Here is a 6,072-nt window from a genome sequence, read left to right on the forward strand (position 1 = left end):
GTTGCCTGTGGATTGATGTATCACACTATCTGTCACTCTCAGGACTATTCCTATCACACCTGTTCAGAGCTTTTTCTTTTAAAAAGTAGTTTTATTTAACCCTTAGGAGCCAGCAGGAAGACTGTGTACGGCTGTTTCTGTCGAGGTGGACGTGATCATTGCCGTCTTGACCTCAGAGCAGCTGAGATCACCTGTGCAAGGCCCTCACCAAAATGGGCCTTTTTTTGTTTTTATTTTGTTTTTTCTTTTCGGAGGGGGTGGGGCATATTTCACAAGATTACGTAAGCACTTTGGCTGGTGGCGGCGGGCACAGATGGCAGCCCTGCTGGTGACATAGCTGTCTGAAGTGGCGCAGGGGGCCTGCCAGTGGTACAGCTGCCTGTGGACCTGCCCAGGCTCCTTCCTGTCAGGTCCCCGGTAAAACGTAACTCGTGTGCCAAAATGGCCTTGGACGGGGTCCTTTAGTCTCTTAGCATCTTCCCCATCTGTAGTGAGTAGATGTGTCTGTCTCTCCCTAGGAAAAAGCCCTGTGATATGCCACGCAACAAAACCAAGGCAAGTCTAGGAGGGGCAGTTGATGGCCCCCAGCTATAGGTGCTAAGGCACACAGCTGAGCCAAGTATCAGAGAAACCCCCAGGTGGCAATTTTCTTCTGTAGTAGAGTCTGCCAGGTAAGAGAGATCCCCCAAGCAGCCGGTGGACAAAGTGTTTTTACAATCCCTGAAAGCATTTGTGGGTCAGGATGTAAGCAGGCAGCGGCGGTTGCACGGTCTGTGCTGTAGGTAATAAGACGTGAGGAGTTACAGTGGGAAGAATGGATGTTACCTACTGTTAGCTCCTGGGAGTTAAGTGGGAGAAGGGGGGAGAGGGAGAGGGAGTGCTTGTCTCACACAACTGATACAAGAGGTACAAACTGAGTCTGTTTCCTGGGATCCAAAAACTTGGGAGCCCATGGGAAGAGTTGGTAATAAAAAGGAAGGGAAGATCCATGACCCACCGTGCAGATGGCCTTAGAGATGGTCCAGTACAAGAAAATGATAATCAGAATACTCTGCCTCTGAACAGCTTGACTGGGGAAAGACTGAGATGGCTCCATGGGTAAAAACAAAGTATGTTCTTGCTACCAGGCCCAGGGACCTGAGTTTGATTCCTAGAATAAACATGGTGGAAGGAGAAAAGGGAAGTTGACCTCTGACCACACGTGCACCCTGGCATGTGTGTACTCATACACACACAACAACAAAAAGACTTAACAATGTCTGTTGAGACTCTGGGAGAAGATGGAGTGAAAAGTCTAAGTGTAGGTGCCATGAAATGGAGATTATCACTCATCCCTCCTTCCTTGAGATAAAGGGTATAGTCTGAGACAGTAGGAAATCAGACTGTCAGCTCGTATAAACTATTGGGGACTCTTGGTCATTTCCTGAGGCTGCCATGTATATTAGGAACTAGAAGACAATAAAAAGGGCAGGCATTACTGAGAACTGGGTGTGAAGGAAATGCTTGCTGTACAGTTCAACACCTAGATAAGACTGTTGACAAGAAAGTTAAAAGCTAATTCAGCAGTGACCTCAGGACTGGTGTGGGCCTTTAGGCCTTTGCTGATACTAGTAGGGGACGTGACCTTCACTAGATAGGAGAAGCCAGCAGGTCTGTGATGAAGAATAGTGTGTACACAGAGTTAGTGAGTGCCAAAGTACTCAGGAGGGCTTGAGAAAAAAGGAAACGCAGGGAAGGTCTTTGGTTGCTAAAAAGTGAATGAAGTCCTAGTTGTATTGAGTTGGGGTGACAGGAAACCAGATTTGGTGCTTTTGAGCCTCTAGGACAGCAGTTCTCAACCTGTGGGTCACAACCCCCAGGGAGTCACCTGAGACCATCAGAAAACATTCACAATTCATAACGGCAAAATCACAGTTATAAAGTAGCAACGAAAATAATTTGATGGTTAAGGTCACCACAACTTGGACTGTGTTAAGGGGTTGCCGCTTTAGGAAGGTTGAGAACCGCTACTCTAGAAGGAAGACTGCAGAGTCAGGCATCAGCTCACCCGTGTGAATGATGGCAGAGAGGGTTGGGATGCCGGTGGAGGAAGCTCTGCAGTGGAACCGCCTGAGCCCACCCTCAGAAGTGGCCAAGATTAAAATGAGCATACAAAGGAACTAGAGGCTCCGTGGATTGCACGTTTATCTGCCCCTTATTAATGTGTAAAATATGGGCTGTGGTAAGGTACTGGAGCTAAATTACCTTGGCAACCCTCAAAGGTACCAAGAACTGAGCAGCAGTGAGTAGACTGTGAGAGAGAATGGTACAGGTAGGTGCTAAGTTTATCCTGTGGGTGGCTAATCATCTGCCCAGGGCACTGTACATTTCTCCCCAGTTGGTAGATGTACCGCTAGGGATGCTGCATACCACTTTGGAAAGTTTCTACTTGGAATGACTGTAAGGCAGGCAGGCCTTGTTAGGTGAGATGAGAGCTGTAAAGTTGTTTAACCTCCCTGCCATGGGGCGATAAATACCAAATAACATAGGCCGCCCAGGGTGTCTGTGACAAAATTACAGAAACCATGAAGAATTTTTAAAGGATAGAGTATCCACCCAGCCCCAAACACTTTCAGCAGCCCAGTGTGTCCAGTAAAGAAGCCAGATGGAGGCTAGTCATGGTGTCACACACCTTTAATCCCGGCACTTGGGAGGCAGAGGAAGGTGGATCTCGAGTTCAAGACCATCCTGGTCTACATAGTGAGCTCCAGGACAGCCCGGACTACATAGAGACCAGTGCAGCAGCAGCAACACAGGTCCATTGAGGTTGCTCAACTGGTTGGGGCTTGCGTTGCCAGGCCTGAAAACCTGAGTTTGATCTACAAGGCCCACATGGTAGAAAGAGCCAACTCTCAAATGTCCCCTGACCCCTACATACATGCCGTAGTGTGCACATGCACGCATGTGCATAGACCCACAGAATGAATAAGTTAACAATAGTTAATGTTTACATTACAACAAAAAGAGCCAAACTTCATGGAGAATGGCTGAATTAAATAGAGAAATGTCACTGCCATCCACCTGCTTATACCCAGGATTGGTCTTTTGAAACAGGCTAAGTGATGAAGTGTCCCCTTGCTTCACTATTCCCCTAGCTGCTGGATCCCCAGACCTGCTCTCACTCAGCAGGAGCAGCTCCATCAAGGTTTCCTCCAGAGCCCCACTGTCATGGGATTGTTAGCCAATAATCAAGGCAGGCACCTTCAGGAACATAATCCTGGATTAATGTACCTTCAAAATGTTTATGTTCCATTAAACACTATACATAATGTGAGCTGAGCATGCCCAGAGACATTCCTGTCCATCACTTTCTTAAACATGAGTTTCAGCATCTTAAACTGTCCTAAAGAGCATACTTTACCTGAGTGTATTTAGGAGGGGGCCACATCCTCTGTGAATAGCTGTATAGTATTTTATAAAACCCTTATGCTCCCTTCAGCCAAGGAGGGCATTGCGTTAGAAACAGACCCCTCTTTCCAGGCTTCGAGCAGTAAAATAAAATAAATTCACTTTTGGCTTTACACTCATCAGGATACAAACCCACTGTCTGGTCACATGATGGTAGTCCAGGACCCTGCTGCACTATCTGCCCTCTGCAAGATGGTTTCATTATATAGACGATATGATGCTAGCCTCAGGTGTTTGACAGATTTAGAAACACCTTGAAGATGTGCAAACCGAACCTAAAGAGAGAGTGGGAAGTTAATCCACACAGTGTGAGAGCCAGCTGAGGAATTTTTAAGAATTTTAGGGTTGGTAAGACATATGCTCCCTGACAAGGTATTGATCAAATTCTACAGTGTTTTCTGGACATGACTGTTGTACTCATGAACTCAGCACTGTGGTTGCCAGCACAGAATCAAGCCAGTCAGCATTCCAGCACAAGTGGGGGAGGGGCTATTGACAGCCAATGGCTGCCAGAAGAGAGTCAGTTTTGTTTAGGGGTGTGGCCCCTGGTAAGTTGACCGTGCTCTAGTAGATGGGTACACGCCTATACATATATGGGTAGCACTATGGAACTCTGGTTTTTTTTTAAAAAAAAAAAAAAAAAAAAAAAAAAAAAAAGACATGAAGTCAGGAGGGGACCATGGAGGTGGGTTTGGGGGGAAGCTGGAGAGGGGAGTGAGGGTGGGTATGATTAAAATACATTGGATACATGTATGAAATCCTCAATGAATGAGTAAAACAGAAGCTGGAGAGATGGCTCAGTGGTTAAGAGTACATACTGCTTTTGTAGAGGGCCTGAGTTTGGTTCCCAGTACTCACATCTAGTGGTTCACAACCTCCTGTAATTCCAGCAGCACAGGGAACCAACACCTCCATGGGTACATGCACTCATACTCAGATATCTACACACAAACACACATACATACAATTTTTAAAATAATCTTTAACACAATAAAAATAGCTTTAAAAAATTCTCTAATAGCCTGTGCCTAAGAATGTAAAACAGGCGTGGGTGTTTGAGGATCTCCTAGGGAACTGGTGCATTTTTATTTTTATTCGTTAAGACTAGTTTGTCCTGGTGCCAGGGAAAATCCCAGGAATCCATAAGGATGACCCCAGCTAAGACTCCTAGCAATAGTGGAAAGGGTGCCTGAACTGGCCTTCTCCTGTGATCAGAGTGGTAACTGCTCTAATTGTCATCATAGAACCTTCATCCAGTAACTGATGGAAGCTGATGCAGAGATCCACAGCCAAGCACTGGGATGAGCTCCAGGAGTCCTGTTGAAGAAAGGGAGGGAGGGGGGTCAAGATCATGACAAGAAAACCCACAGAGACAGCTGACCCTCTAGACTGACAACCAGGGAGCCTGCATGGGACCGACCTGGGCCCTCTGCATGTGGGTGACAGTTGTGTAGCTTGATCTGTATGGGGCCCCTAGCATTGGGACCAGCATCTGTCCCTGGCACATGAGCTGGCTTTTGGAACCTATTTCCTATGGGGGGATGCCTTGCTTAGCCTTGATGCAGGGGGAGGAGCTTGGTCCTGCCTCAACTTGATATGCCATGCGTTGGGCATATCATGGGAGGCCTTACTCTTTCTGAGGAGTGGATGAGGGGAGGGTAAAAAGGAGGTGGGGGAAGGGAACAGAAGGAGAGGAGGGAGGGAGAAATGGTTGGTATGTAAAATAAATAATTTTAAAAAGACTTATTTGTTGGGCCTGGAGAGACAGCTCGGCGGTTAAGAGCACTGGCTGCTCTTGCAGAGGACCTGGGTTCAATTCCCAGCACCCACATGGCAGCTCACAACTGTCTGTAACTCCAGTTCCCTGGGATTTGACATCTTCACACCAATGCACATAAAATAAAGAAGTAAATGATTTTTTAAAAGGCTGTGTGGGTTCTAGATTTAAAAAAAAGACTTGCTTATTTTTATTTCAAGTGTATGGCTGTTTTGCCTTCATACATGTATGTACACCATGAGCAGTGACCCTGGAGACCAGAAAAAGGCATCAGTGCCCCCTGGAACTGCAGGTACAGATGGTTTTGAGCTACCATGTGGGTGCTGGAACTGAACCTGGGTCCTCTGCAACTGGTATTTTTATACCCTACCTTCTTATCCTTAGAACCTGAAAAAAATTTTTTGAGACAGGATTTCTCTGTGTAGCTTTGGAGCCTTTCCTGGAACTCACTTTGTAGCCCAGGCTGGCCTTGAACTCACAGAGATCTGCCTGCCTCTGCCTCCTGAGTTCTGGGATTAAAGGCGTGCGCCACCACTGCCCAGCAGAACTTGATTTTTAAAGGCAAAAAAGGGGAGGGGGAGGGAGATTCCATGTGAATTTTTCACAGAAAGACCTAAAAAACTTTTAGGCCTAATCTACTACTAGGTCCCAGTAGGATCCTGGCCCTAGTCATGCAAAGGAACGGACATGTAGGTACAACACTGGTGCAGCTCTTAGAGCCGCAGACAAAGCATCGCCACAGCTGGAAGCTGCCGCCGGCCACGTCAGTGACAGGAGAAGCAACTTACCCAGCTAAGGGTGGAGTTGAAGGCCTCGTGGCCTAACCTCCTGTGAGGGTGAGCCAGCAT

The sequence above is a fragment of the Peromyscus eremicus genome, chromosome 4 (genome assembly GCF_949786415.1).
Source record: "Peromyscus eremicus chromosome 4, PerEre_H2_v1, whole genome shotgun sequence".
Taxonomy (NCBI): Eukaryota; Metazoa; Chordata; class Mammalia; order Rodentia; family Cricetidae; genus Peromyscus; species Peromyscus eremicus.